Source organism: Hyaena hyaena, unplaced genomic scaffold (genome assembly GCF_003009895.1).
Source record: "Hyaena hyaena isolate Hyena2069 unplaced genomic scaffold, ASM300989v1 scaffold_843, whole genome shotgun sequence".
Classification (NCBI taxonomy): Eukaryota; Metazoa; Chordata; class Mammalia; order Carnivora; family Hyaenidae; genus Hyaena; species Hyaena hyaena.
In genome coordinates, this window is record NW_024081471.1 from 814,259 (window position 1) to 840,522 (window position 26,264).

At 39.7% G+C, this 26,264-nt stretch overlaps 1 pseudogene; it reads right to left on the reverse strand.

Moving 5' to 3' along the window:
* Positions 1 to 332: 332 nt before the first annotated feature.
* On the reverse strand, positions 333 to 2,001 carry LOC120222103 (annotated as a pseudogene).
* Positions 2,002 to 26,264: the final 24,263 nt, after the last annotated feature.

Genomic DNA, 26,264 nt, shown 5'->3' on the forward strand with positions numbered 1-26,264 from the left:
ATTTAATTATGCCATGAAGCATTTTCACAGTGTTGTTAAGATTTAAAAACTGATTAAGATCTTTACTTTTCAAAAATCATTAAATATTAATTTAAAATATCTCTACATCTAAGGAAACTTTGCTTTTTAAATTGAGACATAATCAATTTTTGCTGCAAAAAGCATATTATGACACAATGAATCATGCTCTAGCTTCTATTTGGAAAATTACCTTGGGGGTAAAAATTGGAGGTTGATGTTGGCAGAGTCAGCTAAGACCCTAATAGGGAAAACCATTTGAATTGGTTTTTAGTTGGGGGCGTTGGCAAGAGGAGGTACCCAGAGCAGTAGACTCCCCCCAAGGGTAGAGGGCTCAGCTGAGGCTGAGCCCCAAGTGCACCTCCTCTTCCCAACATACCCCTGCATACCTCCTTCCCCCAAAGGCTCTATGACATGCCCAGGAGCAGGGAGGCTGGGAGGGACCACAGTGACTATTCACTTAGACAGAACATCAGATGACTTAGATACCAGCTTCCCATCATGGGTCTCTATCTTCTTCTCAGCCACAGCCTGGAAGGAGCTGACATGGCTCAAGGAACTGGAGAGCCACCAGAGCTCAAGCTAGACTAGAAGGAGCTCAGGCTATGTGTGGGGCCAGGGCTCATGAGACCCCAGTAGGCTGAGCTCAGCCCACCGGAGTAGCCGCTTAGTATGGTCTTATAATGAACACTCATGTTCTTCTTCTCAGACTCCACCAGGGACTCCTTGCCCTCAAGCAGATTGTGATAGGTGACAATCTCGATGTTCAAGGCCAGCTTGATGTTCATGAGCTCCTGGTGCTCGCACAGCTGCCATGTCAGGTCCTGCTTGGCTTGCTGCAGGGTGGCCTCCAGCTTGGCCGGTTTGGCATTGGCATCCTTGAACCATCAAGGTGTTCAGCATCAGCGACGGCTGCCTCCAGGAAAGCCCTCTCACTTTGAAGCACTCGATCTCAGCCTGCAGTTGACTGATATTTTGGTTCATCTCAGAAATCTCTGTTCTTATGCAGTGAAGGTCACCTCCATTTTTCCCAGCCAGTGTCTGCAACTCCTTGTACTTGATTTCGGCCATGGTCTCAGCCTCAGCTGCAACTGGTGATGCTCTCATACCGGGCCTTGACTTGGGCGATGATGCCGTCCAGGTCCATTGACAGCACAGTGGCAGTGTTCAAGATCTGGGACTGCATCTCACGGTTCATAAGACGCTGATCTCCTCAGTCAGCCCTTCCAGGTAGATTCCAGCAACACCTTGTTCAGGCAAAGTGCGTCCACATCCTTCTTGAGGAGGACAATTCCCTTTCTGCTTGCTCTGTGATCTCCTCCTCATACATATTCTTGAAGTGTCGACCAACCCTTGCATGTTGCCAAGCTCCACCTCCAGCTTCCTCCTCTCCTACTCAGTGTGTCAGGTTGCCACAGAAGGCTGTTGATGCAGCTCTCAAGCCTGTTGTCCATGATGCTCCAAGGGGTTTCCTGCTGTTGCCAGAGACACCACTGGGTCTCCAGAATTTTGTTCTGCTGCACCTTGTCCATGGAGGAACCAAACTTGTTGAAGGCCTTGATCTGCTCCTTCTCCTGGGTGTGCACAGCCTGGATGTTGTGGTCCACCTCTAGTCTCAGAAGGCCCAGCTCATTCTGCTTCACTGAGACAGCTGTGATGCACCCCAACACCCCTGGCCCTGCAGCATTTCCCAACCATACTTATGTTGGTGCCCAGGCCAGCCCTGAGGCTGCTGCTGCTGTCTGCCTCGGAAAAGGCTGGGGAGTGGATGTGGACACCAGGCTGAGTCATGTAGGAGTGGCTGCTGAAGGCCCGATAGCACAGATGGACACTCTGTAGGACTTCTGAGTCCCTCTGATGGATATGGTAGAGACGAGAGTAGAGCTGAAAACTGACAGATTTCAGGAGTGGAGAAGCTGCTTCTAGATTAATCTTGGAAAATTTTTGAACAACAGCTATCAATAGTATAACTGGTTCTATTTTAATTTAGTAAGAATTTAATTAAAACCTATTCCTTTATTAGTGAATTTAGCTGAGTTAATTTTGGACTTTGAGTAATTGTATTGCACATTATTTAACATGTTCTTATATATTTTACTGTTCCTTATTGCTTCAGATTTTCTAATGCCACTTATCAGTTTAAAAGCAATAAATTCAAGTTTGATATTAATGTTCTGAATTTTTGTTCCGAGGACCATTGACTTCTCTTGTCTTTTATCCTGTAACTTATCTGTTTGTGTGTAAAGGTTTACAGAGGACTCAGACTGTAAAATACAACACAATATGTGTCCAGGCTTTAAAAAGTATTTTATGTGTAAGATAATGGTGATGTCAGTTGGTGATTTGAGAGAGAGAAGGAGTGTGAGTCGTGGAGGCACAGATAGAGAGGGAGAGTGAGAATCCCAAGCAGGCCCCATGCTGTCATCATGGAGCCCAACTCAGGGCTCTATCCCACCAACCCTGAGATCATGACCTGAGCCAAAATCAAGAGTTCCACACTCCACCGACTGAGCCACTCAGTTCCCCTCTGCATCCACTTTTTTATTAATACTGACTCTTCACATGCATTTTACCAAGTGAGGAAGTATTTACTATAATTGCTAGATCTGAGGGGTTAGAAATGGAAATGCAGATTAATGTTAACAGTATCTATGTTCCTGAAGAAACTAAGACTTCTTTTTTCTTTTTACTTGCTATGCAAAGTACATATAGGGGCAGACCCTCTCTGGAGGTGTCTGTGATTGTTCACATCCACTTATAATTGGGAACATAATATTACTATTAGTAAACCCAACTGCCTCTTTCTAACACAGTGTAAACATCAGTAAAGTTTACTTGTTGCCGTGGATCTTGGAAATATCTCTATTGATCTCAAATGTGGATGTCTTTTCCTTGAGAAATTGAAATTGATGCTCAATTTTAGTAGTTTGTTTACCGATTGATTGATTGGTTTTCAGAGAGAGATAGAGAGAGAGCAAGAGCTGAGCAGGGGAGGGGCAAAGGGAGAGGAAGGAAGAAGATCCTAACCAGGCTCCACCCTCCGCCCAGAACCTGATGCAGAGGGCAGAGCTGCTGGGGAGGGACAGAAGGGGAGTGCTTATCCTGTCGGTATAACCATGACCTGAGCTGAATTCAATAGGCAATCGCTTACATGACTTAGCCACCCAGGTGCCCTAGAGATTTCCGTCACTTGTTCTTTCTGATATGCTACTATAAATGGATTAATTTGAGTAATAGCATTTTTGAAAACACTATCGGAATGATATTTTGATTAATAATTATTACAGGGTGACTTTTTTTCAACAGAAGACTTTAGGATATAAAGATTTTTTAGAAATTTCTTGAATACATCTCAGATTTTATAGAATTAGTTTATATTTGGGGGATTCATTTTACATTGCATATATTACATTCACTAAACTTACACTAACTTTGGCAATGAATATTAAGTGTTAGGAAATTCTATAATTATTGAAGATATCATGCATATGTTTTCTTATGCAAATGTATGATTGATGTATAGATATAGATACAAGCATATGTTTTGTTTTGTTTTGTTTTGTTTCTATTTTTGAAAGAGAGAGACAGCGTGAGCTGGGGAGGTCAGAGAAAGAGAGGGAGGCACAGAATCTGAAGCAGGATCCAGGCTCTGAACTAGCTGTCAGCACAGAGCCCGATGTGGGGCTCGGACCCATGAACCGTGCGATCATGACCTGAGCTGAAGTCGGACGCATAACCAACTGAGCCACTCAGGCGCCCCCAAGCATATGTTTTTTAATGAGATATATTTTTATGATATTTCATTATACTGGATTATTTAAATACAAATATTTTGAGAATCAGAATATTTATCACAAATATTAACTAGCAAATATTAAAAAAAAAAAAAAAAACTTTTCCAAAGATGAAACACACAGGTTTATCCACACTTTGGACCAGTTATATCAGTAGATTGATGTTGTTAAATCAGGTATTGCAAATATTTAGTAGATGTGTGCCAAATTGTAATGCATTTAGAGTATATTGTTGGATTAATGTGCCAGGATTTTTAGAGTTATTTTCATATTTGTTCATAAGTGTTATTATACTGTAATTATCTTATTTCAAATTATCTTTGAAACTTTGAACTTCTGGTATAAAAATTTTGCTAACTTCATAAAACGATGGTTTTTCAACTATCCAGAATGATTTACAAAATACTGGAATTACTTGTATCTTAAATGGTTGATAAAATTCAGTGATGAGATCATCTAAGCTGTATGTGTGTATTTCATTACTAACACAATTTCTTTAATTGTCATATGCTCATCACACTCAGGTTTCTTATTTCTCTTTTGATGTGTTTTTCATTTTTTTTAAATAGATATGTATCTGTCACATCTACATGTTCAAATGCTGGCATAATTTGTTTATATTCTCTTTTTTATTCCTGATTTAGTTGTCTTACCTTTGTTCTCTATCTCTGTCTCTCTCTTTGTCAGTCTCTTATCTCATACAAAGTATGCTTATGTTATAAATTCATCTCAGTTTCCTATATTAAAAAGATATATAAGCATAATATTAGCTAACATGTTTTCATTTATAGAAAGTTGTGAGACAATAGGGTAAAGGGACATGCAAAATTTGAGAATAAAATGTGGATGAAAACCTCGTATAAATTCTTAAACCTATAAATAGATAGATAAATAGATGATAGATGAGATAGATAAGTAAAACTTTAAGTATACAAACTGGAAGATAGAGTAATATAGGTATGTTACTTTAAATTGGAATTTTATGACAATTAGCTTGATAATGCACCTTTACTTACTAAGATGATTATGTACATTTTATGTAGAACTCACTCCTGTATCATAAACACTTCAGCAACAATAAATGTATTTTTAAATAAATTATATTATTAATCTGTAGAAGTTTATCTTTCCATAAATTAAATTGGAGATACTTTCATTTAAGATATTTCTCAGTAGGAATAGAGCTAGGATTAGAATAATGTCTCTGTGTTACCTGATGATTAGGAATGTGTTGAATTACAATGGGTCATGAAGATCATTTAACTCTTCAGGGGATTGGCTTTGTTTTCTTTTAAATTCTTTATTTTTATGCCTAGCATAAATTAGTATGGGTGAAGAGGGTGAAAAACATAGCGTTCTGTTTAGCCTCAGTTAATCATTCAAAATCATTTTTGAGGCATTTTCTTAAGACAATGATAAGCCTGAAACAAATGTAAGGTTTTCCACCAAATGACATTTATTGAATAGTTGAAGTAATTGACAGCTCAAAAGATTCTTTTCAAAAACAGTAATTAACAGCAGTAACCCTTCCAGACTATCTGCTGTCAACCAGCATCACAAAAAGGCATCCCAAACTTGAAATGATGGCTGACGGTAAGCAAGATACAGAAGAGACACAGAATCTGAAGCACGCTCCAGGCTCTGAGCTGTCAGTACAGAGCCCGATGCAGGGTTCGAACTCACGAACCTTGAGATCATGATCTGAGCCAAAATCAGATGCTTAACCAACTCAGCCACTCAGGCGCCCAGAGAAAACACATTTTGAGACTTCCCTGAGAAATAACAAAACCTTAAAAAAATTATCAAAAGAAAATTTAGAGATGGTTCTCAATAGACATGGGATGGTTATGCTCAAAATATTATATTCTATCCTATGTGATATTACAAAATAAATAATGAAGAAAGTTTCTTTTTGTCTGAAGACTTTGTCCCCAAGTTATCGGCTTTCCTTATTCTTACCTTTCTTTTTCTCTGGGATTGGCCAAGACATCTGTTGCCTTGAAAAGTCCATTTTACTAAGGTTTTATCATTTTGTTTTTCAATATACTGTCACATGGACAAAACCATCTTGTTTCCATGTAGACCTCACAATCATTAGAATTTAGGAAATGAATTTACTTTCTTTGTGTTAAAAATTAGTACTTTCTCTTCCTATTAGGCCAACCTGCTACTGCACTGAAGGCTTACACTTTGAAAATACAAGTTAAATGCTTCTTTGTTTATAGGACTGTTTAAATGATGCATGGTATTACATATTGGAGTTTGTGGTGAAAATTAATTACATGCTTCTAAATATGTGATTGCCTTATCCTTTTCACTCCTGTAAAAATGAGATGTTGATTTTTTACCAAATTTCCCTTGATATTAAATCTTAAGCATAAATGAATATAATTGCTTCTCATCTAATACAGCTAACTCTGTAATACCCAAGATGCCCTTTGGCGTTAAAATAATGTGATCTAGTGAACTTGGTCCAACACCTCTTTTTTTCAGTAAACCATGACAAATTTAAGTTTTGGTGTAAGTAGGCTGTTTCAATTTCTTTCTCTTCTTTCGGTATTTTGCTGTAGTTGCTGAATAGTTTCTTAGCAAGGGAAGAAAAAGGATTAACTTGACTAAAACCCAGTTAAAATGCAAATGAAATGAATTTCTGGGCAATAAAGCATGCATTAAGCTGGAACTCTAATGAACATAATAGTAAAAAGTCCCTGGAATATTTTATGCACCTCTATTTATTTCATCTTTATACTCATTTAGATGTAAGTCTTCCGATAATTTCAGAGGTTTTGCATTTCTGCTTGCCACAAACATGATTAACAGCTTTATTGCTCCGTTTTCTCCAGAGAAGGCTTCAAACCTACTTAATTTCACTCTCTCGAAACCAAACCACGAAGCCCAAAAAGATTTTTATCTGACTTCTAAGATTTATGCTTATTTCATAGTATTACTGAAATTCAGTATTAATGACCGTGTGTAATATAAAATGGCTAGGTAGAGTTAGGAGGTTTTCGAATTTGTTTTGCAATGAAATATTCAAAATGAAAGAGATTTAATGTTTGTGTTATATCAGTGTGTTAATTATTAGGATAGAGATAAGAGAGAATGATTTCTTCATAGGAATAAAGATACTAGTTTCTCTTATCATCCTGAAGATAGAGGATCCCCCATTCAGGAGGACTGGAGAGAGGGAGAGTCATTTTGGTGATGGATTTTGCTAAGTCAGGTATCCCTTTTGTTGAGATAAGCCACTGTTTAAGCAAATGTAACTGGGCCATTTCTTTTACCTTGTTAGACCTAATCGCACTTTGCTCAACAGCTTTTTAAAAATTCAGAGGGTTTTAATATATTATCCTATAAAATAATTGTATAATCTATTATTATAATAGATCATAAAAGAGTATGGTCATTATAGAGTAAGTACTATTCCAGAATCATAAAATGTTAATAAGTGTTCAAGGTCAAGAAAATATAGGATAGGTTGAAAGTTAAGTCTATAGAAGCTGGTACATTATGAGTTGAAATAGCTGCAAAAGATTCATGAAGTCTATTCTATGCCAAGAATAGTATCCCTGAAACTAATTTAAATGATTAGTTTTACTTTTTTCATGTTCATCCGTTAGAAAGCATATGGTATAGCCTCAATGATTATAGTAATAAAAAAGGACCATTTGCTAGTCATGGCAATGTTGTGACTATGAGATGTAAGGTCAAATAGAACAAAAGAAAAGCAATCTTAAAAACTAAAGGCCCTGGAAATGTGTTATTTAATGCATAATATGCTTTTGATATTGGAAGAAGGTATTTTGGACTCAACTATTTGTACACACACACACACACACACACACACGTGTGCATATAATTAGGAGGGGCAAATGAGTTGTTGAGTAGGTGGCCCTATCTACTTATCCTAGTTGACAGACTACCTTTGGACTCTTTTTTTTCCTAAAACCAGAATATTAACTTTGCCAATTGCTCTGTGAATGAAAGATCCTTCATCAAATATACGCTCTGTCCTCTAGGAAATACAAAGTGCAGTGCTGCCTGGTGACTCAGAAAGCACTTTAAAATAGCTGAGAAAATGTAACCCTTTTACTGTCCTATTTAAATTATTCTGTCTACAGTTAAAATTGAGCTGTTATTCTATAGTAAAATATGTACCTATATACTCATTTACATTCATAGAGTCGTGGAGTTCTTAATCTTAGCTTCCCTGAAACAATTAATTCTATTCCAGTCATGCTCTGGGTATCGCTCCTTCTTGCCGCGCCTATATGACTCCACCTCTGCATTCTTTGTTGAGTTCTTCCCTATTATTAAAGAGAACAGACACAACATGAATATGCACTTACTGTGCTTATCTGAGGCAACAGTGCTTTGTCTCCATGAAATGTTTCTTCTTCTAATTTGTAATGTAGTATTTCTTCATTATGGTAATCCACTATTTCAGCCATCAGTGGCAGTGGTTGACAGTCTACATTCTTGGAGAAGTAGGTAGATGGATTATTGGCTCTGACCTAAGAAGTCATATGACTAAACACCACCATGATCATTTGGGTGCCCAACATTTTCCCCTCTCACATCCATGTATGTATAACATTTCCCCCTATTTGTTAGAAAACTTCTCCACTTCATTCAGGAAGATATTCTTCTAGTAAACCTTCCAACAAGGTGCCAACACCATGGCTGCCATCATGCTCTCTGTGATTGATTCAGGGATGAGCACATGATCAGGCAGCCTGAACAAACCTTCCCAATAGTTATTCTACTACAAAGGGAAGGGATAATTTCTTTTTTTGTTGTTTTGATGGAATTTATTTGTATAATCCAACATCAGAGCAAGAGATCTTCGTTTTCATATTTTTTTTCCTATATGGAAACATAACATAAAACACACTGCTGATTTGAAAGCTCCTAGGAAATTCCCCAGGTGTAATGTGAAACAGGCACAGTATTCAGAGGGCAGGGAGAGGCTGAAGAAGGAGGTAGGCTCCTACATGCTGGAAAGTAGCAAGGTATGCAAGCAAGAAAACTTACATATGAGGCTTGTCTTAGATGACAGCAAGACAAGTGGATTTCTGCACCAGCCTTCCAAATCTTAAAGTTTCTATAGAAGTCTTAACTGGGTTCAACCACAAATGGAGGTGGCCATTTGGCCACAAAGATGGTGACCAAATGATCATATCCGTGAAAGAGAGAATGTGCCTACCTGGCTTTAAGGAGAAAGGTTGGCAGCTGTTCTTACTGTGGGGTAAATTCACCTTTGTGCCTAGGGAAAAAAAACAGGGTGTGATGAACCAACCAACCACTCAGGTGGAAGCCACATTTTGTACCACACAATAATTTGATTCGATTTAGGGCTACCTAATAAATACCTAGGCAGTATAACCAGTCAGTGCCAAACCAGTCACTCTCCCTTAATATGACAGAATGATGCACAGTTTCAGTGGTATTCATCCCACATGTCTGATATAATTGAGATCATTCTGTCTGGGAGATTTTCCTGTTCCAATGTAGGTGCCCAGATATCCATGACATGGAGGAAGCCTCCCAAACATAAGCATAGCCACTCATGGCTCCAACGGTGTTATTTCCAGCATCTTTCTGACCAGCAGTTTGGTGGACTGCCTTTAAAGTTTGTCTGGCAGAAAAAAGAAGACTCACGCCCAGTGTTATTAATACTGTGTGCTACAGACTAGGTTTCTAGATCAGTATTGGTAATATCAGATGAACAAAGAGTACTAGTCCAGCTTTATTCTTCTTTAATGTCCTGCTTAATGGCCTTCTGGTCCTTTCGCTGGAGAGGCGATGCCCACCATGGCAATCCTGAGGAGCTATAGAGAGGCCGCAGTTGCCCACCTACCCAGCAGTTCAAGAGATCTCTTTGTTGGGGATATGGGTGGACCCACTGTAGAAAAAGGTATTTCCATCAGATGGTGGGACATCACAGGAGCAGCCCAAATCTAAAGCTGAAAAGACATATTTGATAGAATCCTGTATGGGGAAATCTTCCTCTTCTATGAGAATTACACTCATGGACTGATCTTTAGATGATAATGTGCTACAGTTTTAGGAACTTGACCCAATTGTGCATACCAGCAATGGTGGTTGGGGGTAGGCAGCACTGTCAGGCATGAAGAGATAGACTGGGGGCAGGACATGCCAGACCAGGTGCCCACCTTCTCCTCTCTTTTGATGACGCATGTTTCATTTCAAGTTTAATGTCTTCAACAGATCTGGCTTGAATCAGGATAATAACATGCCAGTGGGGACCTAGCAGTTCCCTCGCACCCAGAGGTTGGGAGTTACTCACCCATCTGGGAGGGACATCCCATTGAAAATGCCAATTGATAATCCCTTTTCCAGGTGTAATTAGACTTGGTGCTCTCAGCAGCATAGCAGTGTGGATCCATGGTAGGGATTGAGACAATGGACGTTCCCTGTGTCTCCCATACCTTTATGATGTTATGTGCTTCAAAGAATCCTCGATTTGGCATATGTGGCAAACAAGTCCTACTAGTTGATTACTCAAATGTAGTAAAGACTGGGACAGTACTTGTGTCCACCTGGACAAGGTGACTTTACCTGTTATCAATTTAATTTTCTTCTTTAATCTTCCATTCTTCCTTTCTACTAGTCTTGCTGCTTATGGTTTATGGGAAAGATGGGACCCCTTCCATGTCATGCTCTTTTGCTTAGTCCTGCACATCATGACCTGTGAAACGCGATTCCTAATCACTATCTATTCTATGAGGGCATCCATATACAGTATTGTTTCTTTAAGCCCCTGATGGTAGCAGCTAGTTTGCATGGTAGCAGGGGAAACCTTTGGTTAGGTCAGATGTAGTATCCACACCAACTGAGGCATATGCAAAAACCTCAGTTAGAGGAAAGGGGCCAATGTAATCAATTGCCAATACCTCACCAGCTGGGAGCTCTGATGAATAGCCCCAGATTCTTTTGGCAATTGCCTTGGGCACTGTCTAGAATACCCAGTACATGCTGTTACTGCACTAACCATGTCTCTGTATTTCAAGGGCAATCCAGCATCATTGGCAATATGCCGTCTTACATGGGCACTGTGATGGCCACTCTTTCTACGCATGCATCCAATCTGCTGAATCTAGTTAAAGGTCAGTAGATAGAGTTCATACTTGAGCTAAGGTATCTGCTTCCTAATAAACAAGGGATGTGCATTGTCTTATGAGCTGGGACATGAAAAACAATGAGGGCTGCCTTAGTCTCCTGCAGAGGGACCCATATGTCTTTCCACATATCTTGTGCCAATGGAGGCTTATTTATGATCATCCACTCTTTGGCTTTCTATTGTCTAAGCCTGATGGCTAATCCTTTTAGCCTAACTCTAACAGCCTAACTCTCAGTGTATAAGGTTAACAGCCAGGGCTTATGAGTGATCACCAGCCAGACTACACTGAGCTCAGCCCATTGGCTGCCGCATTGGCTGTTATATGAGAGGCTCTACATAAAGAAGTACTGTGAATACTGCTAGAAACTATTGTTCTATCAGGGTATAGAGCTTCTGCTCCCTACCAGAGCTGAGACCAAAGTCCCGGGAGCACTCTTTCCTTTTGTTTTTTCTGTTGTGCCCAGAAACATCTACCGCAAATGGCATCCCTGCTTACAATATGTCCAGAGCTTTAATCTATTTCATTTTTGCCTTCTCTAATCTGGTTTACTGTTCTGATCCTTAGTCCTTTATGTGCCCTGTCTTTATAAGGTGGCAAAGGGGTGAAGGAACTCTGCCAGGTGGGCATTACAATTTTCCCAAGCTTGAAAATCCCTACTAAGGCTTTCACCTCTCTCACATTCTTATTGCTTGGACTGGTTTACACTTTATCAGTCACAGCTTTTGGGACACCAAAGGTCTAACTCCCCAAAACTTATTGGTGGTGTCTGGGTTTTGAATTTTCTGTGGGTTCTCTGCCCATCCTCTTCCTCTCAGATATTCAAGCAAAGCCTGGAAGGTGTCCTGCAGCAGAGGAAAATCTTCAATGTTAAATGTTATATCATCAATGTAATGGGTCTACATTTTACTGATGTGGGGACAGAGAACAGAGATAGGTGGCAGGCTACCATCCTGTGACATATGGTGGAGCTATCCAGGTTACCTTGGGGGAGCACTTGAAATGTTCACTGTTGCCCTTCCTACGAGAAGACAAAGTGATATTGTGACTCAGTGCATAGTGAGAAACACATTTTTTGAGTCCAGCACAGCATGGTATACTCCTTGGACCATGGCCAAGGTAGCCAAGACAGTGGCAATGCAGGTAAAGCCACGTATATGGGGTGGGGCCACTGCCTTGTTTAGTTCCTGATAGTCCACTGTCATCCACCATGAGCCTCCTGGGTTTTTTAATCATCTAGATCAGGTTGCTGCAGTTCTTAGACAGTTCTCTTTGTCCCTTTATATGTCCCTCAGGCACTTTATATTATTTGACAGCATTATTGGGTTCTAGTTGGTGCTCCCCCTCAGCACTGTTTTTCTTTAATGTTTTTTTTTTTTTTTAATTTATTTCTGAGAGAGAGAGACAGCGCAAGCAGAGGAGGGTCAGAGAGAGAGGGAGACAGAATCTGAAACAGGCTCCAGGCTCTGAGAGAGCTGTCTGTCAGCACAGAGGCCGATGCGGTGCTCGAACCAGCACAGAGGCTGATGCGGTGCTCGACCCACAAACCACGAGATTATGACCTGAGCTGAAGCTGGACGCTTAACCAACTGAGCCACCCAGGTGCCCCAACACTGGTTTAATTCTCTAACCTACAGGTGGAATTCACCAATAGAGGTTTGCAGAGTTTGACCTTGTAGGATATGAATGTCCAATAAGCTCTTTGTTATTACAGAGATTAAAAAAACAAACACATTATCAGGGGGGTATGCTTGATTTTCAATGTTTAAAGGACCTCCCTAATCTCAACTTTGTCTTTTTTTTTTTTTTTTTTTTACCACTGATGGCTCTGAGGGGGCCAGAAAACTTCTGAGGGTTACCATGTATTAGAGTACATTAGCCCCCAGTATCCACCAGTGATATTACTTTTTATTTCTTGAGGACCAGTAAATACTCACTTCACCATGTCTCACTTGGAGACAATCTTGGCCTGCATTCTATACTCTGAGTGTGGGAGGCATCCATTCTGAGTAGGACTATATCCCTGAGGCTTCTACTGGAGCAGGTGGGGATGGTCTGACTACATTTCAGGTGTTAACACTTTCCACAGGCCAATCAAATTAGTGTTAGGTTTTCAGTCTATCTGATTTCATACCACAATGAGATCATACCACATTTGCTTCCAGTTATTCTTACTGGACCCTTAACAGCCAGTTGGGGTGTTCCCTTGGATTTCTGAGCTCCCCCTTTTCTTAGCCTTTACCACAGCCCACATCCATTCTTCCAGATCAGCAATGGATTGTCCAACATCTCACAGTTGCTTTGTCCCACAACTGGCCTTAGCATGGATGTCAGTGTCCTATAGCAGGTGATAGGGTGGACTGGAGAACCTTGGCTGTCATTCTTGCAGGGAATGTGACTCAACCAGGGCCTTCAAAGGCAGGAGTTTAGACTGCCTGTCTCACTCGTAGCTTCCTAAAAATTTGCTACACCAACTCCATGGATTTCTAGGGTCCCACCTGCCCAAGGTGACCCCTTTCATTGGGCTAAGACTTCTTCCAGGAAAGAATGATCTAATCTATATGGCAATGAGGACCTCGAAGTCACAAGGCACCATGCAAGTGCTGTCAGAGGGCAGAGTATGTGGGGAAGTTGCTCATTGTCTCTGCCTCCTGCTCAGTCAGACAAATACTATCGCCTCCCATATCCCACAGCAGCACCAACCAAACTGGGAAATTTTCCCTGGCATTTTACTGGGAGTTGGCTTCTGTGTGAAGAAGCTCAGAGGGAGTGTATTCTTTCATCCGGAATATTTCCTGAACTGTGGATGTACTGCTAGCTGGCATTGCTTTTGCTGTGCTTTCTGCTTTCCTTTGTATTAGGGGTCTGTCGGCATAGGGTGCTATGCCGTCTCCACTGTCAATCACCATAAGCCCCTCCTCTTCCTTCTCATCACTCTCCCCAGGATTCCACTTCTTAGCATCCCAATCAGGCTTAATCGCAAGTGCCCAAGTCTCAGTCTGTGGCATTTGCACTCCTCTCGCTTTGCAAAACGGCATGCGAAGGTTTCTAACTTATTAACCAGCTCTCCCACCTTGTCCACCAGCCCCAGAGCCAGGAGGCCTATGGACATCTTTTTTTTTTTTTTTTTTTTAATGTTTTATTTATTTCTGAGAGAGACAGAGACAGCGTGAGCAGGGGAGAGTCAGAGAGAAGGAGACACAGAATCTGAAACAGCCTTCAGGCTCTGAGCTGTCAACACAGAGCCCGATGCAGGGCTTGAACCCACGAACCGTGAGATCATGACCTGAGCCGAAGTCGAACACTTAACCGACTGAGCCACCCAGGCGCCCCAAGGCCTATGGACATCTTACGTCCTTCTCTAATCTTAACTCATTTTTAAACTTCCTTATATGGCTTCAGCCTCCATTTGGGTATTAGTTGCCAGCCGAAGTGCCCACAGTAGAAGACAGCATGCTGCCATGGCCATATGCTTCCATTCCCTGGCTCAGAGCACTTCTTCCAGCAAGCGCATTAGACCAGCTGGTGTTTCAAGCATCCTTGTACCTACACTGAGGTCCACAAGTATCTGATATATGGGCCAACCCTCCCCACATAGAGAATAATGGCCAACATGGTATTTGCCCGGTGGATGTAGGAGACATCTTTCTCTAACATCAGCCTTTCTTCAAAATATCTAACTCAAGCTTCAGCCTCTAGTGGGTATAGGCGGCTGCTGATCTGCCCATTGTAGAGGCCAGCCCATTGTGGCAGCCATGCCTTTATCTTCTTTGCTGCACATCAGGCTGGCTGGCATTACTAGGGTGTCCCCGTACTCACGTTGTGGTCCACAAACATCTGATGTAGGGGTCACCACTTCCCACGAGGAGGCCAATGGCCAACTCAGCATCTCCCCCAAACAGATGCTTCATTCTCAAGGCCCGTTTCTTTGGTCTCCTGGCCAGCTTGCCAAATGTTGCTTTGCAAGCTCCTGGGGAACTTTCAAGATGTCATCTGAAACTGACGCTGCCTTCTGAGGGCAGGGAGAGACCAAAGAAAGAGAAAGACTACTCTAGATTGGTAGGCAGCAGATTGAATAAACAAGGAAGCTTACATAGGATGCTTGTCTTGGCAGCTGCAAGATGAGTAGACTGCTACCGTCCCATCAGAATCTTAAAAATGTTTGTATCGAGGCCTTAACTGGGTTCAGGCACATATACCATCCATATTGTCTCAACACTACTTCCCTATTCCAAGGCTATGTCCTTGGAGCAAATTCTGGGAGTAGGGAAGGCAAGCAGAACCCACATTCTAAGGACGGGGAGTAGGTGAGGAGCTTCTGATTTCCCAGGCCCAGCTAGCAAGTTAACTTGTGGTCATGTCCTCTCAATGACCTCCTCTAACAATATATTTTTTTTAACAGTGTACCTGTTATGCTTTGGAATGCTAATTTGTTATAAGAAGGAGTGTAGGTTATGATATAGTTATTGACATAAAAATTGATGCACACAGTTCAAAGCAAAATATATCTCAAGGAGAGTGGAAGAATGTATTCAATTAGAGATTTTTCTCATAAAAAGATGAAACATTACTTAAAATTATATATGGATCATTCTTTCAATTAAAAAACTAGAGAGATAGTTGTAATAGTTTGATAAATTCACTGTTTTACTAATAAGTTTTCCCTTGCAGCACATAACTTTCCAGGTATTTGAGATTTTGAATGAGCACTAGATGTATTTAAGCCAATTGTTTTGAACTTGATTATACTTGCTAAAATAAATGTTAACTGGAATAGATTAAAAATATTATAGCAACAACAACTTATCTTGGCGATTCATAAAAATTTTTAATATAATTCCTCTGTAACTAATAGGAGCAATTTAATTTAGACATCCTTTTTTCAAATATCTGAACAACTTATCATGTTAATATATGCTTATTATGCTAATATATGGAATATAAAGCCTAAGAAATGTATTTAATTCAAGATCCCTTATGCAGCAATAGTGTGCAATGACCGAGGAATGACATCACCATTAAAAATAGGAAGCTTGCATATCCCTACCAGCCTAGTGTGATAAGAGTTTGTCTGCAAGTCCCTAAACTGCTAACTGTCTTCTCATGCCCTGCACTGTGGCTGCCATATACTTTCTTCCCAAAGCCACCTGTGGATGACCATCATGCAGAGCCCCCTGCATATACCCATCAAGCCACACTGGTCCCTGTGGCAGGGGCCCTTCCCATAATACTCACATGGCCTCGGTCTCACAGTGTCAACAGACACAGGGACTCCAACATAATCTCTGCTGTACTTTGCCTTCTTTTTTTTTTCACAACTGCCCTTTCTTCCCAGAAGACCCAGCTCTCTCCACGAAAAGACCCTGTCCTAACTTCAGTCATCCGAAGCTTTAACGCTTCTAGCTAGAGTCTTCTCAAATCTGCATCAAAGGGAAATAGACTCTTTTCTCCTTGAAAACTGCAGCCTGGGGTGGATGACAGTCCCTGACAGCTGCTCATGGTTCTCCCAATGTGCCTGGAATGTGTGTAGGGTCATTCACATGAGGGAGTGACATGGAAGTGTGGATTGTCATGCTCACCCTGGGTGACAAGTAAGTTCTCAGCCCTCTGTGGTCAAGGGCCTCAGAGGCCAACTGACAGACACAATCATGCTCAGATGGGCAAAAACATGGGCTGTTTCTCTGCCGACACTACCACTCCTGAGAGGGAAACTGAGACTGAAGAAGAGTGGCCAAGAGGCTTCAAATGCACAGTGTGAGAAAGCATGAGTTGTATATGGGCACATAATTAGGAAATCTAACAGTTAATACTTTGAAGAAAGAGAGAAGAAACAGAAATTAAAATTATGGAAATCACAACCTAACTATGAAATGGACTTCATTTGTTGGGAAAAGTATCTTATATTTTTTTAAGTTTATTTATTTTGAGAGAGACAGAGACAGCACGAGTTGGGGAGGAGGCAGAAAAGGGAGGAAAAGAGAGAATTGCAAGCAGGTTCTGTGCTGCCAGTACAGAGCCCAATGCAGGGGACTCAAACCCACGAAGCTGTGAGATCATGACCTCAGCCGATATCAAGAGTAGGATGCTTAACTGACTGAGCCACCCAGGCACCCCTAAAAAATTATTTAAAAATATTTTAACATTTATTCATTTTTTGAGAGATGATGAGAGACAGAACATGAGTGGGGGAGGGTCAGAGGGAGAGGGAGACACAGAATCTGAAGCAGCCTCCAGGCTCTGAGCTGTCAGCACAGAGCCGGATGCGGGACTCAAAGTCACTAAAGGTGAAATCAAACCTGAGCCAAAGTTGGATGCTCAACCCAACTGAGCCATCCAGGCACCCTCCAAAAAATTATTTTAATATGTGGTAATAACACTCAGGGGAGAGAATCCAGGTGTTTCTGTCCAACCTGCAGTGGTTGTTCTTTCAATCCCTGTTACCTCTCTTCTTACCTGCACTACTTTCCCACCTTTTCCCCTTCCCTCACCATATCCATGGGACTCCGGGAATATTCTCACCAGTGCTTTCTCTCCATGAAGTGCTTATGCTTCTAATGTGAATGTGCTTTTGTTCTTTGTATTAACATGTCACATAGACATATGTATGGTGGCAGTCTGTGCTTTAGATTCTAGCTGAGACGTATGTGGGTTATTAGTAGAAGGTTGACAGGGCAAGTTACTTGACTAAACAACATAGTGGCAATGTGCCAGGAAAGCCTATACTTAGAGAGGTTTTACAGCAACAAGGATTTAATGGGGATAAAAGAGTAAAAATATTATTCTGATACTACCACACGAATTTACATTTAATTAGAAAAATTTCACATTGAAAAATATTCCAATTCCAACTGATGTAGCATTTGAAGTGAAGTGAATGATAAATGTCCCCACTCTACCCTCATTATAAACTAGGTTAAGGCAGATTTTTCTCATAGTTGTGATAGAGGTAGAGACATTCTCTTCTTTGTTTGACCTACATAGAATAGTTATGTGCTAAAATACCACAGTGGGTCTGGTGAGACCTTCTTAATAATAAACAATTTTTGAAATTTTAATGGTAAGTATAAATCACAGTTAACAGGGTTTTGAAGAGAACAGATTACTTCTAACATTTAATCACATAATGTTTTGCCTCAAAAGCAGGATGGATTATTTTATTTTTATGAGCAAATGCATCAAGGAAGGTGCAGGTGCTAAAAGTTTGCTCCTTCCCCAGACACTTCTTTTCTGCCTGTAGCTTTATACTGATTAAATTTAAATAGGTCCTCTCCCACCAGTGGTAAGATCTGCTGCTGGCTTTAGTCCTCTGAATTTTGAGAGGTTTTAACTCTTGTCTAACATTATTCACGAAAAAAAATAAAGTTTCTAATTAGTAGTTTGGCTGAACTATCTTATTTTTTAATGTTTATTTATTTTTGAGAGAGAAAAAGAAAGAGAGAGGGAGAGAAAAAGAGAGACAGAGAAAGAGAAGGAGAGGGAGAGAGCAAGAGAGGGAGAGAGAGGGAAACAGAGAGAGAGAGATTGTGAGTCAAGAAGAGCCAGAGAGAGGAGGGGACAGAGAATGCGAGGTGACAACAGAGAGCCCTATGCAGGGCTAAAACTCATGAACTGTGAGATCATGAACTGAACTGAGGTCAGACACTTAACTAACTCATCCACCCAGGCACCTCTGGGCTATTTTTTTTTTTAAGGTAACATTGTTTGAGAATACACCCTAGTCTTAAAAACTTACTAACATTGTCGGAGGTTTCATACTAAGGCTGTTCTTTTGTTTTCTCCCCTCCCATCTTCCTTCAGGAGATCTCATTTTCATGTTTATGGAAGCTATACTTTTTTTTTTTTTAATGAACTCTTCAATGCGGCCATCATTCTTCACTTCTCTCCACAAGTACTTGTAATTTACTTCTTGGACAGCTCTTTAATGACACGTTGATATAACTGGACCATCTCATCCCATCCCAAATAGAGACAGAGACTGCCTCAGGATGAGACTGGTGAATTTTATAAAGTGGTGCACATGGTAATATAATATTATTCAGCATTGCATAGCCCAAGTTCAATTCTGGTTGTGCAATAGAGAAGTCTTCAACTTACAAACCACCTGTAGAGGACCCCACTTGCACCACTTCTGGTCCTCCCTTCCTGCGCAGCTCTGCGTGGCGTCGTAGTGGTAAGTGGCTCTCGGGGCTCCAACCTACTGCCCTAACCCTGCACTGTGCTTCAGTGTCACATGCTTCCTGTCCCAGGGTTTCTTTGGCATCTCTGTGAGAACTTGCTTGGTGTTCACACATGCACAATCTGAGCCTGTGGGGTCTTGATGCCAAGCAGGATGAAACTTGGATGAATAGGAAATGAGAACCAGAGAACAAATTTCCCCCCTTTCTCTTCTCCAAGTGAGAGTCCTGAGATGCACTTAATGCAGTTTCATTGGGACTATGGAACACTGTGAACACTCAAAAGTGTATCTTTGACCCTTACACCTTGGAATTATACATCTGTGAAAAGTAATAGCACATGTGTCATTTACTTTATGTTCTACCTAGTAGGTAACCTGTGCAAAGACAGTTTCAGAAATGGTCCTGGAAAGCAGAGCCTCAGGAAGAGAGCTCGTACCTGAATTACTAACAAGCAGAAGATTGATGAGGGTGTCCATGAAGGTGCTGTGTGACAGTAAACTCTGACATTCAATGGCATCACGACTAGGCTGGCTTTTACCTATGCTTAACTAGAGCGGTGAAAAGAGAAAAGTGAGCCATTGTGATGTTCGTTCACAGTACACTTGACCAGTAGCAGGGAAATGAATGTAAGGATGGCAGGCTGGCTTTGACTAGCTTATTGAACGTCTTGGAAAATAAAGATGTTAGGCTAGGAGCAGCAAAATTCAACTGAATTAGAAAGCCATAGGATCTTTTTTTTTTTTTTTTTTTTTTTGGAGAGAGAGAGAGACAACGTGAGCAGGGGAGGGTCAGAGAGAGAGGGAGTCACAGACTGAAACAGGTTCCAGGCTCTGAGCTTGGCAGTCAGCACAGAGCCCGACACGGGGCTCGAACCCACCAACCGCGAGATCATGACCTAAGCGAAAATCGGCCGCTCAACCAACTAAGCCACCCATGCACCCCCATAGGATCTTTTTTTAAACACTAAACTACACTCCAGTTAATTAACATAAAGTGTAATATTAGTGTCAATATAGTGTTTCAACACTTCCATATGACACTTGTGTTTGTCACCAGTACCCTCCTTATTCCCCATTACTTTTTCACCCATCCTGACCCCCCAACCTCCCCTCTGGTAACCATTAGTTTGTTCTCTAGAGCTTAGTGTCTGTTTCTTGGTTTGCCTCTCTTTTTCCCACTATGATCCTAGGTTTTACTTCTTAAATACCACATATGAGTAAAATTATACAGTATTTGTATCTTTCTGACTGACTTTTCTCACTTAGCATAATACTCTCCAGCTCCATCCATGTCATTGCAGATGGCAAGATTTTATTCTTTTTTTTTATGAATGCCCTAAGATCTTTAAGGTAACTTTTAAGTAGATACTCCTCTTCTGGAGTCGTGAGAAGTGTGTGCTGAAAACCAGGCCCAGCTTCAGAATATAAGCGTAGTTGACATGCAAAGCAGTTTTAACATATCTCTTATGTCAAAGTCAGGTGACACTGGAAAAGAAACAAGACTCAGCCTGAAATAGGCCTATGGATGACAAACCTGAGACTCTTAAATTCTAAGTGTCCCTTGAACAATTAAGAGTATTTGAAGTAAGCACATGTAAGTTCAAGGTAACGAAGAACTGTGTTCTTTGAGGGATTAAGGTCTAAATATCCCGAATAGGAAGTAATCCAGGCCAGGCAAATTACCGTCCAAGATTTTGGGTAATTTAGAACCTGTGGTGGAGCAGAAAGGAGATGATGGATATTAATTAATTACAGCCTATCACCCACCATAATGATGAAGAATGTAGTTTGCTTAAAGTCTTTCAGTTATTTCATATGACTACCACCCTCAGGAAAGATGGTGTGGCTAATTAAGCTTTTACTTTAACTCTTGTAAAATAATTGTGGACCTTTTATTCTCATTAAAACTGTATCCAGATATTGTACCATGGAGTCTACTATAATAAAGGAAACAAGTAGATTCTAGTGGTACAGTGACTAAACTGCATCCGACACCTCAAATACTGCATTTTTTTTAAATGTATTCATTTATTTAGAGAGAGAAAGAACATGAGTCATAGAAAGGCAGAGAGAGAGTCCTAAGCAGGCTTCGCACTACCAGCCAGGAGACCCATGTGGGGCTTGAACCCACAAACCCACAAACCATGGGATCATGACCTGAGCCAAAACCAAGACTTAGATGTCTAACCAACTGAGCTACACAGGCACTCCTCAAATTCAACATTTCATATAAACTTTGACTCACTCGTCTTGTTCCAGCTACCCTAATTAGCTTGCTATGACCTAACTAGTTCTTTCTGGACACAGATGCAACCTGACTACACCTGATCTTAAGCCAGTTCAGCATGATTCTCACCTAATTTCCTGGATCTCACTCTGTATGCTGCTACAGGAACCCTTAGATAGCCACTCATAAGTTACCTGGGCGGATGGAGTCATTAATGGAAAGACAATATGGCTTTTACCAATGGAAGGGCAGAGCCAGTGGATAAATCCTTTTCTCTTTCTTTCCTGTGATCAGCGTTCCTGAGATGTACCTTACCTGGCTACCATGGTACGTGCCTCTGGTTGGGATAATCGTTCACTGACAGTGGCATCCCAAAAACACTTGGATAAAACGCTCTTATATTTGGCCACCCTCCTCTTTTCCTTTAATCCTGTGGATTATCTCCCTCATGGTCTCTGAGATCATGATTCGTGAGGTGACAGAAACAAAGATGTTTGCCTCAGACTCCACTTTCTGAGAAACTCCAAATAAGATAGAATTCAATAAATACTATTAAATACATTGAAATAACAAATAATACCTATTTAGTATTAGTGTATAGAGAATATACTAAGTCTAAATTTGTCTTTTTTCTTCAGTGTAATTAAGGGTTTGGAAGCATTTTTGCTATTTCTGATTTCTTAATATGTTCTCTTCTCTGGAGACGAATTTGAAAATAATTGTCATATAACGCTTTGTTGCAATAAATCTGCTTGCAAAAAAGTATTCAAAGGATATACTCTAAGGAGCATAAAAACCATTTTATAATGGTGATTCTCACCTCATTATGGATGATAGGAGGAAAATATCAGAAACAGATGTAGAGACTCAAGTTAAATAATTTAAATAAATTATGATACAGATAAAGGATGAAATATTATATAATAATTGAAATTCACAATCTGGGAGCATATGTAAACATCTGTAGTATGTTCCCAAGGGAAAATATGTTAAGATCTGGATGTACTGTGTGACTTTCATTTTAGAAATATATAAAAACATTAATAATAGGTATTTATGATTTTTATACAATACTTTATTGCTTCAGAAACCCTTTTTTTATGTTTTCAAGTTTTGTATAATAAAATCATTACTTCTAAATCAGATAAGTAAATACTTTATCAGCAGCACCCAAGTGGCTCAGTTGGTTAAGCAGCCAACTCTTGTTTTCTGCTCAAGTCATGATATCACGGTTCATGAGATCGAGCCTTGTGTCTGGTTCCATGATGACAATATAGAGCTTGCTTGGGATCCTCCCTCCCCCTTCCTTTGACCCTCCCTAGCACATACTCATGCACATTCTCTCTCTCTCTCTTTCAAAATAAACAAATGAACTTAAAAAAAATATAAGTAAATAGCTTATTACCATAAACTATCTAAATCTTATATTTGTGATATTTTATCTTTGAATACTTCAGTATTTTTTTCATAATCAATGATTACCTTTTAAAATATTTCACATTAAATTAATGTCTATATCCTCTTTTTTATTTTTATTAAATTTTTTAAATGTTTTATTCATTTCTGAGAGAGAGAGACAGTGTGAGCAAGGGAGGGTCAGAGAGAGAGGGAGACACAGAATCTGAAGCAGGCGCCAGGCTCTGAGCTAGCTGTCAGCACAGAGCCCAATGTGGGGCTCGAACCCATGAACCCTGAGATCATGACCTGAGCAGAAGTCAGATGCTTAACTGACTGAGCCACCAGGTGCCCCTTATTTTTATTTTATAGAGATAGACTGTGCAAGCGGGGGAGAGGAGTAGAGAGAGTCTCAACACAGAGCCTGATGTGGGGCTAGATTCCAGGACTCTGGGATCACCCCTCAGCCGAAATCAAGAGTCAGAGTCTCAACGAACTGAGCCACCCAGGTGCCCTATCCATACTTTTCACTAACCAAGAAGTCTCCAAGTATTTTTTCTTTTATCAAGCAATGTTCAGAACAGACTGAATCATAGAGTTCCAAAAACATTGGTACCTAGTTTAACCAACATTTCCAGAATACATTATGGAAGACAAGTAGCACATTATAAGACTACAACAAGTTGGCATATTCTAGAAATACATTCAAGGCAAACATTTAAACATAAGGAATAATATCAAGACATTACTATTACATTTGCACGTATATACAATCTTCCACATGGCTGGTAGGAAACAAATTTGCAAACTTTGCAGTAAATTAAATATAGTATTGTCCAGGGACAAAAGAGAAAAAAATGAGGTACTCTTTTGATTTGCTGAAATCACATGTATAAAACAATGCAAACTAGATTTTAAAAGATTACTCACTTAATTGCTATATCTTCCACATGGCCAAGCATCCCTGGGGGATTCATTCTTCTGGTGTTCTGGTTATATAATCTCCAGGGATGTGGTGGGTTTTTTGTTTTTTTTTTTTTATGATACTAGTGTTAACATGCATCCTTGGTCAGGCAGCTGAAGTTTTTTCAAGTCTGTGAGAAAACAGAGCGGTGGTTAGATTTCTGTTAATCAAGTAGGCAGTATTGAAATGTCCATCATAGTCAATATTTGGTAACTTCTTCAGCTGGTTTGTCTCCTGATGATATTTTACACAGAAGACACATATTTTTGTATTAATTGCATTGGTCATGTAATACTGGTTTTCAGATCAGTTGTCACTTAACTCTCTTATTGCTTGAGCTTCAGGAATCAACAAAAAATATTCTGAGTTTAGTTGCTGTTGACCATGGCATTTCCAAAAATAAGGTGTCAAAGATTTATGCAGTTATTAATTGTGGTTTTCTAACTGGCTGAGGAAGAGCTAGAAAGATGCCATTAAGTACCATTTAATGCAATCATCATAATTTCTGCAAACTGACCTTATCTCTATTACTGGACTTTATCATTTGTTTTTTTTTTAACCCATTTAAAGAAAAAAATGATTCACATGCATTTCTGAAATGGGGCTGTGGAGGAGTGCAAAACTTTATTTGGGATGTCTAATGATTAGAATGGTCATAAATCCCCAGCAATTATAAATAATAATATTAGTAGTAGTAATAAGAAGCCCCCAGAATTTAACTAAGTGGTTCCCACTATTAACAATCTTACTAGAAATTTTGACTCTCAAAATCTAGAGTAGGGACTAGGAAACTACCTTTTAACCAGGAAAACAGGTGATTTTTTTAATACAGCTAACTTAAAGATTTCATAAAGAAACTTAGTCCAAGGTTATCTTTTTCCATTTGTTTCTGTGGGTTCCCAACTGATGATGATTATATTTTTCTCAACCGGATTAAAAATATTGATCTTTATTTTGGATTCTTAGGTTACTTTTAGCATAATGTTTGGAGAAGTATGGAATGCATTATGGCTATTTATTATTATAACTCATTACCTATGTGTTGTACTTATAATTACCCAAAGTATTCATTTAATGTTTTTCTGAAGTAAAGCTGATAGCAGTTCTGACAGGTTGGTAAGGCAGAAAGAAGCCTCATTTTCTGTATAAAAATCCAATTATAGAACCCCTAAATAATACACTTATAACTTCATTTGCAGTTTTTAAAGAAATATTTATGCACATTTGGGAGAGCAAAAGGTGGGGAAAGGAAGAGAGAGGAGGACTGAGATCCAAATCAGGCTCCACACTGACAGGCTGACAGCAGCAAGCCCTATGTGGGGATCGAACTCACAAACCAAGAGATCATGACCTAGCTGAAGTCAGAGGCTCAACCGACTGAGCTACCCTGGCGCCTTCACTTGCACTATTCATTACAGAAAAATGTTGTTAAAACAAAACCATCTTACCTTATTGTGGTTTCATGTCTTAAATTACTGGATTCACACAAATCTTGGTTATTGGCTGACAGAAAAAAACACCTCCTGAGTGTAGGTGTGATGTTCCTAACATCTAGAAGTGCATGGTGAAAATAAAAAATAAAAAGACAGAAAGAATAAAAGTAAAAAAAAAACCCAGAACTTAAAGGAAGGAAATGCATCTAAATGTATAATGATAAAACTAAAATTGTTCTAGTATTTCCCTCCCAAAGGGGAAAATATATTCAGTGTACCTCATTTGTTTAAGTATAGTTATACCTTCTTATCCAAAAATATTTTCATATACTTAAACATCCTTCAGTACCTATTTATTTTCCATTATAATCTACTGTGAAGCACTTGTTCTACCTTACAGTGAATTTGAATTAAAGTGCCATGTGCCGTTCTGAGGAGCTTGCTTCTGTGAAGTATTTGCTATAATCACGGGGACCCTTTTCAATTCGTGTTGCTGCTGTATAGTAGAATTGGAGGCAAACCACATTAAGTGTGATTGTGAGTGTGTGTTCATGTATGTGTGTGTGCGTGCTTTATTGCTCTTTATCTGTGCCTTTGTATATGATTAATATTTTGCCTATATCAAAGATGTATTACTAAAGTCACCAATTTATTTTGTCCAAATGACTAATCAAAGTAAAAAGTAATAGAAATGTACAAATCTTTTAATAATCATATTTATAATTTTAGATCATGAATTCCAACTCTTTATATATAAAAGAACAATATGAAACTATATTTGTGAAGACATGTAAAATTTGCATTCACTGGTCATCTTCTGCAATAATAAAAGATTTTATAGGAATTTTTCAAACATTCTTTGGTGTGTTTGTGAGCATGCATGTGTGTATAAATTGATTTTCCCATTTGATTGTGAACAGGCAGTATTTTGTCATTCATTCGCTACTATTTTGACTCAAATCACCTTGAGTTCTTTTCTTCTTTCCTGAAAATATTCAGCAGATGCTTCTCCATAGTTAGGGGAGTTATATTAACCTCATTATGCTTAAAAGCTATTTATGAATCTTGGAAAACATTTACTTAGGGTAGAGAGAATGGCTTTTGGGATTTCATCT